The sequence below is a fragment of the Papio anubis genome, chromosome 11 (assembly GCF_008728515.1).
Source record: "Papio anubis isolate 15944 chromosome 11, Panubis1.0, whole genome shotgun sequence".
Taxonomy (NCBI): Eukaryota; Metazoa; Chordata; class Mammalia; order Primates; family Cercopithecidae; genus Papio; species Papio anubis.
The window spans coordinates 48,865,834-48,880,178 of record NC_044986.1 but is presented as its reverse complement, the minus strand read 5'-3'; the positions used below and the strand labels follow the sequence as shown (position 1 = coordinate 48,880,178).

Below are 14,345 nucleotides of genomic sequence, written 5' to 3'. Positions count from 1 at the left end.
TGTGAGTTCTGCATGCATCACCAGGAAAGTCAGGAAGATTAATGCTTGATCAGGAAAAGGGATTGCTCCCTTAGAGCACCCTTCTGGGCACCAATATCTGAATAGTAATGGTTAGTTTGGGCTTACCAGTTTACCAATTTTATATGAAAAGTACTGTTAGCTGAAAGGTAACCTCTAATGATACATTCATACCCTAATCTCTAGGACCTGTGAATATTACTTTACAGGGAAAAATAGTGCATACTATCTTATACGTTATATGGTTGAGGATCTTGAGAGGAGGAATTACCCTGGATTATTTGGTTGGGCCCTTTTTTAGCCATTTCAATTTGCTATAACAAAGTATTGTAGACTGGGTGACTTATAAATAGCAAATTTATTTCTCACAGTCCTGGAAGATGTAAGTCCAAGATCAGCATGCTAGCATGGCCAGGTTCTGGTGAGGTTCTGGACCTCTTCCAGGTTCTAGACAGCTGACTGCTCCTTGTGTTCCCACATGGTAGAAAGAGACTGATAGAGCTCTCTGGAGTCACAGACTCCAATAATGGCACAGACTCTATTTAGCAGGGCTCCACCCTCATGACCTAATCACCTCCAAAGGCCACAACTTCTAATACCATCATATTGAGGGTTAAGATTTCAAGATAGGAATTTTGAGAGGACACAAACATTCAGTCCATTGCAGGCCCTAAATAAAATCACATGTATCAAGATGGGCAGGGGGAGTTTGGAGACAGATGTCCAGAAGAAGAAGAGGAAGGAATGAGGAAGCAGAGATTGAAGCAATGCAGCCACAAGCAAAGAAACATCTGCAAACACTGAAGGAAGTGAAAAGAAAGCCGAGGCTGAAAGAGGCAAGAAAAAGATTCTCCCCTAGAGTGTCTGAAGGGAGTGTAGCACTGCCAATACTTTGATTTCAGACTTCTGGACTCCAGAAACTGGAGCAAATGAATTTCTGTTGTTTTCATCCACCTAGCTTGTGTTAATGTACTACAGCCATCCTAGGAAACTAAAACAAGTATGCATGGAGGTTTTTCCTCAAGACTCATGGAAAACCACAGGCTCCTGAAGGAGTCATGAACCTGTCATTTGGACAATCTCTATGCTGTGGCCACCACCAACAGTAACACCCTTCTTCTGTAAAGGGTGTCTGCGGGTAATGAGGCAAACTCCAGTCACTCCTCTTTCAGGATCCATGGGGTCACCTTTTCATGGAGAATGAAGAATGTCTTGAACTCATGAGCAACAGAATTCTGTCATTCCTGGAGGCCCCTGAAAGGCTGATTCTTCTCTGTGTCCTTTGATATATTTGTCCCACTCCTGTCTGCTCTAAGACGTGGTCTTTTTTAGTGCTGGCCCCTTAAACTCTGCAGCTGTGGATGTCCATGCCCAATTCTAAGTCTTTCGTAACAGCATCCTTATCAACTACACGCACCAAGAGTCTGTTTCCCATTCTTGTCTGCAATCAGTTTATTCCAACCTCCCTCCCACCAAGAGTGGCTTCTCTCCCCACATTTGTTAACCCAGGATCTCAGTGGGTCTCTCTGCTCCTATCCATGATGTGGTCTGTGTCAGAAGTCTCAGCTGGAGAGTGGCCATGGGAAGAATGACAGGAAGTACTCATGAATGATGAGATAACTTGTGGAGTGGGGCTGGAAATGGATATATGAGCCCTGTCCCACACACACACATTCACAACCACACACACACACCCCTCCCACACTACGTTTGGCAGATAGATAGTCCAGTTGAAGCTTCTTGCATAATATTAAGCTCCCCTTCCTGCTTCTGACCCCTCACATTAGAAGGAATATTTTAGAATGCAACCACTAAATCTTTCAGTAGCAGCAGAGGCAAGGCACAATTTCCAGTACATCCCAAAGCTGACACCCAGGCAATGACGCTGTGGGGAGTGGAGTATCCTGCCTCTGGGTGCTGAGCTCCCTGACGCTGTCAGCATGCAGGAGGTTCAGGAGCATCTTCTACGTGACAGCTACAGAGCAGTGGATGTTTCTACTTGGCAAAATTAAAGACAATTTTATTTCAATCAAAATCTTACATGGAACACAAATACACAGAAGAGGTTAAAGAACAATTTTATCAAAAAGTAATTGTTTAATTCAAATTTATTCCCTTACATGAGACAGAGTGCTCTAATAAACATAAAAGTTTTGAAAATCCAGTCATTGATGATAACTATAGTCTCACGTAAACCCTAGAATTCAGTTTACCTTTTCATATCGGGTTTGGGGTGCGTTAGAATACTGAGTGACGTGCATATATGCTTACAAATGACAGCCAGGTACAACGTGCACTCTGCCATCTTCTTAGTACAACTATGCATTTAGACTCGTCATAGGCCACACTTAGTCCTGGATTCATTTAGAAGGATAGAAAGATAGGAAAGGGAACACAGCCTGCCATCAGGACAGCACCAAACATTGTTCTGCAGTGAGAGGAGGCCTGACAGGAGTCACACAGCAGTCTAGGGGCTGCTCTCTGCCCCTCCAGGGAGACTTCAGGTGTGACCGAGTTAGACCTACACAAGTACGTACAGTAATGGGTGAGAACTGACCCTGGCTTGAAAGCCCCTTATTCCTGATAGGAGCCAATATATGTTATGACAATAGCTCCATAGGCAAAGTTTCCAGGTCTCCACAAAGGACACATGTGACACAAGAAGCACCGCACTTCAGAAAGTCCAAAACTGTGGTTCAGAAACTGATATTTTTATTTCATTCTGTCCTCCCAGTTTGAAATAGTTCATGATCCGATCACAGGTCATTTTTGTAAGCAATATTGCTCATTAACACTGCTGGATTTCCACCCTAATCAGGGTTCCAGGCAAACAGAACTAGAAAGTTAACCCAAGGTCAAATTTCATAAATGAGAGAAAGGGTTTTGCTAACGCTTTATTCACACAGTGTCATTTCCAACACTCTTCTGTATCAAGCTATTCTACAAAAGAAGAAACCAAGCTTACAATAAATTGAAAATGACATATGACACAATATAAACATGCTTCTAATGTTATGGTTTCACTTGACTATTAGGATCATGACAAATACAGGCACTGGCAAGCATGGAATGGACTTTCCACAACCTTGTGTAGTATTTAAGTGAGCTCAGCCTGAGTTCATAGTACTGAACTGACTTGAACCACAGACAGGGAATGGAATTTACCATGCTGAATTTATAAAGTCACCAGTGTAATGATGAACTTTCTGGTACCCTTTTTTGAAAATTGAAACGCATGGATAAATCTGTGGGGATAATTTTGTTCTCCTCACCTCATTTCTTTCTGGAACCAGACAACAGTACTTCTTGAACTTCCTAGGACCATGTAACCCTTGAGCCAATCATCGTGTCACTGCCCCTCACTATCCTCTTGTCCTCACTTTCCTCCTGCACACTTAGGTGGCAAGGCTAATTATTATAATCACTCTTTTGCAATTTCCACTTCCTTTAATAATTCCCTCCCTCTTTTAAGTGTCTTGGGGGACAACAATTTCAACCATGTCAAAATTCTACTCTCCATTTACTCTTTACCCGCGCCTGCAAAGCTGACCTTGGTTGTAGAAAAATATACAATCATGATGCCTCTCTCCCTGTAAATTAATGACTTCTAACATCAAGTAACCCCAAGTGCTACCCAGTAATCCTGCTGCATTTTCTCTCCCTTACTCTGCCATGCCTCCAGATACTAACTTTAAACCTTATCCTCTTTTCTTAAGCCTGCCACACTTTCCAGTCTTTACTCTTGCCTAAAGATCTTGCTTTTTACTTCGCTGCAAAATCGAAAATGATCAGAAAATAACTTCCTTTCTCACAACCAAATGTCCCAATGTGCCTCCATCAGTGACCACAAACTCTGGCCTCCCTCCTCTTATCATGGATGAACTGTCTGTGTTCTCCTCTAAGGCCAAACAAGTTACTTATGTTCTCAACCTCACCCTCCTCTCAGTGACTCAAGGATATCTCTCCAGCAAGTAACCCAATTTGCTTTACTGGTTTTCTTTCTCTATTTCATCCTTCTCAGCTGGATGCAGGCATGGTATAAGATATCTCATCTGAAAAACAATTTACCCTCCACCCAGTACCTCTTCAGCTATCCTCCATTTCTATGATCGCTGTCCCCAAAGAGCAAAACCCCCTGAGTGGTATCTTCTCATACACTATGGCAGAAATGGGGCTTCATTTCCAGCACCATTTCCTTTCCTTGGGAGCACAGGAAGCAGTATTTCCCAGAATCCCTTGCAGTTGGGTTGGGTTGGGAGCAAGTGATCTGGCTCTAGAAATGCAAATGTGAGCAAAAGTGATGTAACACATTCAATCCATGGCCCTTAGGTATCTCTAGTGCCTAATCCTTCCTTTTTTATCTCCCTCCTGAGTGTAAGAACCACATGTGTGAAAGCGGAACTATCAGATAGGTTTGCCCTAGCAGGATCTGTGGAGGAGAAAAAATCATAGAGAAAGGCTTTTCATCAGTCATGGATCTAAAAGCACGCTCGGTAATGGTGGACTTCAGACAGAGATAGAGAGATCCCAGATAAGCCATCCTGGGATGCAGGATGCAGTTCAATTTTGATTTTCCTTAGATTCTATCCCCATGAATCCCTCCCCTCCTCACCCTTTTAGCTTTGATGATGCTTCTTTTGTTCTGAGAATGCTTGGCTGCCTCCTCCATTCCTACTCATCAGTAGAAGCTTGTCTTAGTGTTTCATTTTCAAGGACTTCTTGATATAAACTACTGTCTGAAGGACATTCTGTTCCTAAGTGGGACAGGAGCAGAGCCTGGGCTGCCATGACTCAGTTATTCCTGAGAACTACAAGTGAGAAAGGCTGGAAAACTGGGTCAGTTCAAGGTCTCTAAAAGAACCATCCTGCAGCTATCGGGAGGTATGTCTGTCTGTCTCTTAAGTAGAGAAGGCAGAAATTAAAAATTAAAAAGGATTGGAACAACAAAGATATAGAGGAAAATAATTTTGGAAACTACCTTTGTAAAATCTGTAGAAAGATGTAGAGAAGGGGAGCTGGTAACAGCCATGTCTGGACTCCCAGTCACCCTATTACCACAATCTGTTACCCCGACCCATCACCTCACATAAGAAGCCAAGTTCATGCTAGCCTAGAAGCCCATTTCCTCCAAGAAAATTTCCATCAAGGCCAGCCAGGTGGCTCAGCCCAGACTGAAGCATGGAGGATGTGCAATGTGACAAAGCACAGACTGAGATGATCATGCAGAAAAGATTTTGTATAAGAAGGCTGGGGGCCACCCTTGTAGCCTTGTTTTTATAATACTTTCCTGTGTCAAAAAAATTAATGAAGTTAATTTAGAATGAGAAATGATAGATAATGCCTATAGTTATCTCCAAGAAGATTGCTGCAAAGACTAAGAGGATCACAGACCTTTCTTCTGGAATGTTCCTGTTCCTATCTGTAGGATGAATGAGTGAATGAGTGAATCAGTGACTCAGACAAAGCCACTGTTGCATAACTGTATGCATGCACAGTGAACTCTGCAGACTCTGTGGATGGTTCCTGTAAATACAGCTTAAAACCGCAGTGGAAAAGCCACATGCTCCTGATACACTTGTGGGGACGTAAAGGGAAACCCACACACCCAAGGAGGCGGACTTTGGCCATGCAAGGCTGAAGGCCCAGTGTACTGACATGGAAACTGAAGCTCAGAGAGAAGAGGCGATGTTGCTTTCTTAACCACTGGATTTGCAGTGCTGTGGTTCTCAGGAGAGGCCAGGACAGGTTAACCTACTCGCTTGGGAGGCAGGTACCCACATTTCTCTCTAGCTGTTACCTCTAACCCTTAGTTCCACCAGTCAAAGAAGATATTTTGTTTTGCCTTGTCCTTTGCTAAAGTGGTGGTACTTGTTTACTTTCTCTCTGACAGAAAATGGCAGTTCTGGTGGCTCCCTCCTCCTGCCAATTCCTGTTGTTTTTAGTCATTTTAATTTTAGCCTTCTTCTTGAAGGTGTGAGTGGTATCTCAGCATGATTTCCTATTTCCCTCACGAAAAATGATGCCAAATGCTTTAGAGTTTCTTCTTCAAACTTTTATGTTTCCTCCTTTGTACATTTTCTATTCAAGTCCTATGCCTACTTGAAAAAATTTCTTTACAATTTTATTGATAAGTTGTAAGCATTTCTATATAAACTAGAGGCAAGATTTTTTCAGTTGAACGTTATGAATATTTTTGAATAGTATCCTCATTTTATCACTGGTGTCTTTTGATGAACAGAGTTTTCATGTTTGATGAAAAGTAATCTATACTTTTTTTTTTCTTTTTTCATTAGCATTTTAATTTGCAACCAAAACATTCTTGACTACTCCTATTTCATGAAGCTATTCTTCTGTGTTCTTGTAAATGACTCAGCATTTCACATTTTGACTTAGCTTTTACATTTCTTGAGTTAGCTTTTACGTTATGCTCTTATATTAATAGTGAGTTAACTTGCATTGATGGTGTGTGGCAGTATTGAATACAGATTTTCTCTTTTAATAAATCTACAGTGATTTAAGCAATATTTGTTCAAAAGTCTTTCCAGTCTCCATTAAAGATCATTTATATCTATATGGAAGTTTAAAAGACCACTTATATGTACAAATGTATGTATGAATTATCTATTCTATTCCATCGGTTTATTGATGCATTCCATTCCAATTCAACACTGTTTTAATTGCTGTGTCTTATAGTTTGTCTTGAAAATATGAAGTATAATTCCTCAGATAATACACGCTATATCAATTGTAGAATAAGCTGGATATTTTCTCTAGAATTTTGATTAAAATGGAGTTGACTCTAGAGATCATGGTGTTGAGAACTGACATTGTATAATACTGATTCATCTATGTTCCAATGAACTGTTGCTAAAAGTATAGAAATAAAAATGAATGTGTATATTCCCCTTAAACGTAAAACCATGCTAATCACATTCATTAGTTCCACAGGTCTAAAAATACATTCATTTAAATGTTTTCATATCAATTCATGTATTTGGTAAATAAGGAAGTGCTACTATTTTCTTCGCAACATTCTGCCTGTTTTCTCTTTTGTTTGCCATGTTGCATTTGCTAAATATTCTATCTAAAGTTGAAGAGAATGATGAGAGCTGATATTCTTGCCTTGTTCTCAATCACAGGGAGAAATGATTTCCACGTCTCACACATTATATTAGGTTAATTTTCTTCATTGGTGTACCTTATCATGTGGAGAAAATTCCCATCTATTTCAAATTTGCTGGGATTTTTAAACAAAATAAATAGGTGATGAAATTTGTGAATTAATGTTTCAAATGTATTGAAGTGACACAACTATGTCTCCCTGATTTAATTATTCCATTGTGCGTTTCAAAGTTACACACTGAAGTATGAACTTGCAATTCTGAATAAATGTCACTTGGCCATGATGTCCTATATTTGTCATACGTTATTGGTTTGACATGTTTATATTTTATAATCAATTTTGTGAGCAAGATGATAGGCTATATTCATCTGTCATTTTATTCTGGACACTGTTTTCTATTATGGGTAGCAGAGTATTGCTGGTATCTCACAATTTCACATCAAGTGTTTCTTCTTCCTGTATGTTCTGATGGAGTTTCCATAAGTTTGTTTCTTCCTTGGAGTTGATAGAATTCACCAAGAAAGCCATTTGAACTTGAGATGGACTCTATGTGAATAAGTTCATTTTGTCATACAAATGTGGGACTTTTCAGATTTTCTGTTTGAGCCTGTGTCATTGTGGTGAAGTTCAATATTCACTGAGCATCAGGGCTTGCCCTTGTCTGAAAAGCTGCACACTTAGAGACCACATCTCCAGCAGTTCCTCTTCCTTCACACATTTGTCCTCCAGAATCTGCCTGATTTAGTTGACTCTTCAGCACCTTCTATGAGGTGCTTTCTCAGAAATCATTTGCCCATACTGAATCATTGGTGTCTGTGGGAAGGTGACACTGATCAGCCTCCTCCACAACGACCAGAAGGTGGAACTCCCCAGCACCCCATGGCAGAGAAAGGAAAAGGCCCCCCCTTCTCCTCTCCAAGCCCACAGCTTCTGCCCCAGAGTGAGGAGCAGTTGCAGGGCTATACTGCTGGTGCATCATGATTTCAATCCCGAGCCAATCTCCTGATCTCAGTTGGCAAAACTTGCAGACCACGAAAAAGTGAGGCATGCAGCAGGACCACACCAGAAGGTGATGGAGGTGAAATGTCTCACAAGTCCTTTATTCCTCACCACCTGCCCTTGATCACCTGGCCAGTTCTCAGATTTCTTCTACTAGCAACAAAGTTTCAGATACATGTCTGGAAGAGAAGAAAGCCCTACCTTTCTTGGATGTCTATGATGTTGGCACATACACACACAGACATGGAGGCCAGGGTTTGATAGAGTGTGCAGTGAGCCATCCTGGCCTACCATGCCCATCACCTGCAGACATCCTGCACAAGGCCAGGCTCTCATAGGGCCTAGAGACCACCTTTATCAAATGTATTCAAATAGCAATGAAGAAAGAAAAATGGCAAGACACGTGTTAAGGAAAAGAGAGAGGAAGAAAGGCACGAAGGGCAAAGAAGCCAGGGGCAGTGAGCTGTCCAATGTCCTAATGACTTCTGCCAAGCAGAGGACAGTTCTATGAGGGGCATTCAGGACAGGCTTTTTTGGGCACCTGGTGAATGTTTCCCCTGGCAGACCATATTCAGAGCAAATGGTCATGATTGCCCACAACAGTGTGGTCATCTCAAAATCAGGGAACAGAGGATCAGGAGGCAAGGCACATCCGGGCAATGGCTAGGTCAAGAAAAGAGCCCAGGCCCACACCCTTCCCTATACCTTGGTTTCTCCAGCAGCTCTGTTGACTCTTGACCTTCACCTAGACCTTCCAAGAAGCTGAAGAACAGTGAAAAAGAAGTGGACACCTGTGAGCCACACTGCTTATAGGTTGGCTTACTGATGGGACACATGGATGCTGGTCAGCCCAGTGCCAACCCCCACACGGCCACAGGGCACGTGGCACAGCTTCGCCATCATCCTCACAGCTCTCATGACCATGTTCCATGGCCCAGAGCCAAGGGATAAATCTGTACCCACAGCTCACTAGGTACCTAGATCAGAAGGTTGGAACACAAGGCCTGTGACCTGCCCAAGGATGATTTGAAACTAGAGATGAGTGTCTCTGCCTCACAGATAGAAACAGCCAAATCAGACAAGAACAAGGAAATGAGAATGACAGGAACTAAAACAAAGCCTAGAGTCCCTATTCTGCGATGGAGAGGAGAGCAGAGCAGTTCCCCTCCTCCAGTCAATGCTTTCGACTAGAGTTGACTCTGAAGGGTGGTCTCTAAGTGTGGGCTCTCAGGTAGAAATACATCTATAAGGTGTGCGGGTACAAGACCCGCTTCAATCCTGGGCCTCTAAGTCTGAGTCCCCCTGAATCCTTGCTCCTACCCAAATTCTCTGTTTCCCTCACCAGATGATCTGATCAATACAGAATGAGTCAGCACTCATGATGGTTCCTGGCTTCTGGGAATGCCTTGGTACTTGTCCCATGCCTTTTTGCCACTGAGGCCTGGCTCACAATTGCATCCTTGGGGAAGTCTTAGTAGTAACTTCTGTCTATTCCTGGGTATGTGCCGGGGGTGAGGGATCAGGGAGACCCATGACTCCTATTGGAATCTTTCAAGGACTTTTTGTAGGCAGTCGTGAATGTTGGACCCATGTACAGCAAGAAAGCCTGAGACTTGGTGATAGTCAGACAGCCTGCAGGTACCGGAACTCTGTTACACACCTTGGTCACACTGACACCACAGATCTAGGACATGACTCTGTTGAAGACTCTGATAGATGCTTTACCAAGTAGAGCTGTGACTCTGGACCAGGATCTAAGTGAGCAAAGCCTTTCCTGTTTTTCTGTGTGGTAGGATTTGCTTGGGCTGAGACCCAAAACTCTTGGTCTAAGAACCCCACAGCTGTACTCTTGTACCGACACTGACATTCTCCACTGTCAAACCTGAAGACATTCTTGGCCCCTGTCAAATCAACTGCTCGTCAGATCTGTTCCATAGGCCATATTTTCAGACAACGAAGGATTTGGCACATGATGCCATCCATGACATTAACATAGGAACATGTAAATGGTATTGTCAAGAGGGGATGACATGGGCATAGGTTCTTCCATCTACATGAAGAGTTTGAAGGCTGCAGTGGCCCAGGTCTCCTAGGGGTATGGGATAAAGGTGAGGAGTTATAGGCTGGCCCACCACCCTCTTCACTGAGTCTCTAGCCCTGAGTCTAGCCCCTTTCAGAGACCTATAGTACCAGAAGGCAATAGTTATGAACAGGTCCAGCCCTACTGGACTCCCCACATCACAGACTGCCCTCTCCACTAAATGAACAGAGGGGAGCCAAACTTAAATTCAAGTCTAATGTATTGAAACTCAGAAGTAAAGTTCACCATTCTCTTTTACCCTGCTAGACTGAAACATTAAAATAGAGAAAAGTTTTTCTCTTTCAAATGTCTCTTCAAGCTAAAGTGCTCAAAAATCATATAGTGTTTTTCAAAGAAAAGTAGGCTGACTCATACAATAAAAACCTACTGGAGGGCCAGATGTGGTGGCTCATGCCTGTAATCCCAGCACTTTGGGAGGCTGAGGCAGGCAGATCACCTGAGGTCAGGAGTTCGAGACCAGCCTGACCAACATGGCGAAACTCCATCTCTACTAAAAATACAAAAATTAGCTGGGTGTGGTGGTAGGAGCCTGTAATCCCAACTACTTTGGAGGCTGAGGCAGGAGAATTGCTTGAACCCGGGGGACGGAGGTTGCAGTCAGCTGGGATCATGCCATTGCCCTCCAGCCTGGACAACAGAGCAAGACTCCATCTCAAAAAAAGAAAAAAATAAAATCTACTGGAAACATATTTTTCTAGAGTATACTATCATAAGAATAACTTCCAATAATCTTTATTTTCTAAATTTATCCTGAAATCTATATGACTATCAAGATTCTACAAAAAAACAAAAACAAAACAAAACAAAAAAAACCACTTGTGTAAAAAACTCTACCATAAATGTAAATATAGAGGGAGAACAGAAAGACATTTTGAGGATCAAATATGAAAACTCGTGACTGAAGACCACTGTGTGGTTTCAGAATTTGGAGGACAAAGGTCCCATGGAGGTTGAATGAAACCGAGAGATAACACACACCATTTTCTAAATTAGAATGTCCAGGGGAAAAAACAGGCTATGGCAGATGCAAAGGAGGAGAACCCTACTTTTGGGACGAAGAAGTCTGGCATGAGTGCAACAAGCCTTCTTGAAGGAGGTAGCAGAAGAAGATAGCTTCTTGCCAGAAACTCCCTATTAAGACTCAGTAAACATCTTACTGGGGAAAAGGAAAGAGGAAAGAAAAAGTGAAGGTAATGGAGACAGAGGAGGGGGAGTGAGGAGAGGGTCATCAAGGGAAGCATCTGAGTAGAAGGGCCAGAGACTCTGCTATCTCTGAGAAAGTACCACTTCATGTCCAGGTATCAGGGCAGAAACCCTAATCTCAACCACATGCTCCATTGGGATGATCAAATCCATGAAGATCCACGTGTAGAAGCTGGAGCTGAATGGCTCTTTCCCTTCTTCTTTGTCCTAGGTCCGCAACTTCCTGTCTGGTGATAATGATGTTTCCTTCAACCTCCTGAGCTCTCAGCCAGTCATTGGGAGCTTGGCACCTGATTAACAGAATCTGCCACAGCCTAGAAAAAAATGATTCCCTCCAGCTGTCATGTCAGATCAGGAAATAGCTCTCGGGAATTCTCCAACTCTTTATTTCATGGCTCATCAGGTCATTGGCTTCAGAACTTTCTACCACATGCTGTAAGTCAAGATCTACCTTGACAGGTAGCACCCCCACACACTCCACTCTTTTAGACTGATGTCATTTAATCATTTCATTTTCTCTCTCCTCAAGATGTCAATCTGCTCCTTCCATGGAGGCTTCTAGATGCTCTTGTGTTGACCTCTTAGTGAGCTTTCTTCTTTTCTTTGGTAATATTGACATGAAATTGGTTCTTTCTCTTTCTCTTGAATATTGAAGTGGGCATGAGACCTGACAGCATCCTTCAATCTTTTCCTGGATCCTTCTGCCTTCTTAGGAATATGATCACCATTCCTTGGTTCTCCTAATCCCAATTTCTCACTCAAGTCCTTTTCTTAGGGCCAAGCTGCCGCTTCGTTGATCTTGAGTCTGTCTTCCTCCCAAGACATGGCCTGACTCTTCATAGAAGACATAAATGTCGCTCTGGTCAGCTTGAATCTTTTTTCAGTTTCTCCTGTTAGTTTGAAGTGTGCTTTAGCTTCTTGCATGTATGGCTCAATGGCTTTTTGTGCCTGGTGTAAAGACTGCATCTTTCTTGCTGTCTCAGACATCAGCCGTTTTTGTTCTGAACAATGAGGATTTACTTTTCCTGTGTCTCACCACAATGCATATGAAGTTCCTCTTCACAGGCTTGAACCCATCCAAGTCATCAGTTACTTCTGACTCTTCCTTTTCCTCCACCCCAGGATGAAACTTGCCGAGATCATTACATTTGACTACTGCTAGTGCTAAATTGCTACTGGCAGGTCCCTTGTCTCTTGATCAAGAAAGACTTCTTTGAATTACTAAACAATTTTGCCTACAAACAAGAGAACTAGGAATACCTGGACTATCAAAATACACTCTTCCATCTCCCACTGATATACAGGGACAGTGAGATTTGCTCTCACATCATCAGGGACTTCTGCGATGAAATCCTCCAGTGTCTCATGGGTTGGACAAGAGTACACATCCCAGCAGAATGAAGCTTCTCCATAGTGGCCCAGTCTGATGCAGAGGTACCTAGGGCCACCCCGGCCAGTAGGCCCACACCACACCATGAAAATGATGCTTCTGGTTTTCACTCAGAATCAAACCTGCACTGGGCAACCAGGGCAAACCATGTCTGCTGAGGGTGGGTGGGCAGACCCAAAGCAATCAAGAACTCTCATATCCTCCCTCATATCCTTGGTTCTTTCTTTCATTACTTCAACTTCTTTATCTGGAGCTTAACAAGGACTCTAATATATTATGCACACTGTGTACTCAGTCTGGAAAGCTGCTCATAACATTTGTCCTATGTGGGGCACATCCCTGTCTTGTGACCACAGTTCTCTCACTCCAGCGACTCCAGTGGCCTCGGTTGGGCCTGGCCGTGATGAGCTGCACAGTACTCCATGCGTATTTGTGGACGGAATCGGTGAACAAGCATTAGAATCAATGGAAGAAGGCCAGAGTTATCCCTTGCCTTCTCTGGAAAGTCACACCTAATGCTCTGCAGACCCAGCAAACAGTTTACTAGAAAAATTGCATTCCGGTGGAGGCAAACAGAGTAACGTATTTGAAAAGCATGAACTAATGGTGAACATCAGAAAACCACAAGCAACTGCTGCTTCTCTACTAATTATAGCTTTAGCCCTCTTTGGTCCTCTCCAGTTCTAGAAAAAGAAAATGGCATTCAATCCTATTATCCCTGCTTCCTGACAGCACCCAGACCAGATCAGACTTACACTTTCTTCAGTGCCCACCTAACCAAAATCACAAAGCACAAGCCCAAATTCCATACAAGTTCCCTCCTAACTAACTATGACTGTGTGGTCCCGTGGTTCCTCCTGTGGTATAGTCTGCCTTGATGCAAGTACCAGGAAAATAAACTTTGCTTCATGACAGGTGTGTTCACAACTGAAGGTGTTTGATTGATGGTCCCATTTTCACTGTCTTTATCTTCCTCACAACATTTCTGGGGAAGCAGCATGGAGCTAGAAAACCTATTTTATGCCAGTACAAGTGGTTTGTTCAAATTCACATAGATACCAAATTCACAGTTATGAATCAAAATCTCTCAATCTCCAGCTGTTTCTTCAAGATGGGTCAGTCCATGAAGGCTGCATCCCAGAGAAAAAGGAAGTAGAGATAATTGCAGCTGAGACCAGCAGACTCAGAATGGAGTGGGGACCATGAAAATCCTGCAAGAAAGGGTTGTGGGAGGGGAGCAGAAACAGGCCAGGTTGTGAAAAATGGGCCATAGGAGGAACAGGTAATCATCTTGCAGGTTGGAGAGGCAACTGATTCTGCAGGGAGGTGGATAAGTTATATGGGGTGGATGTCTGGGAGGAAGAAGCAGTGGGCAAGGTTTAAGGTCCTAGAAGCCCTGACAATGACTATAGGGGTGGTGTGAAGGTGCTCAGAGAAGATAAATGACAACGAGTTAGCAGAGTCTGTTTGTTGTACTTGTTAGGAGCTCACCATTGTGACTATGAGCATTC

General features: G+C 42.9%; 1 long non-coding RNA gene across 1 annotated transcript; it reads left to right on the top strand.

The window, feature by feature from the left end:
- Positions 1–3,713: 3,713 nt before the first annotated feature.
- Positions 3,714–13,748, top strand: LOC108587646. Its single transcript, XR_001906499.3, has 2 exons — positions 3,714–5,788; positions 11,656–13,748. It is a non-coding gene; the product is annotated as an uncharacterized LOC108587646 (long non-coding RNA).
- The last annotated feature ends 597 nt before the right edge of the window (positions 13,749–14,345 follow it).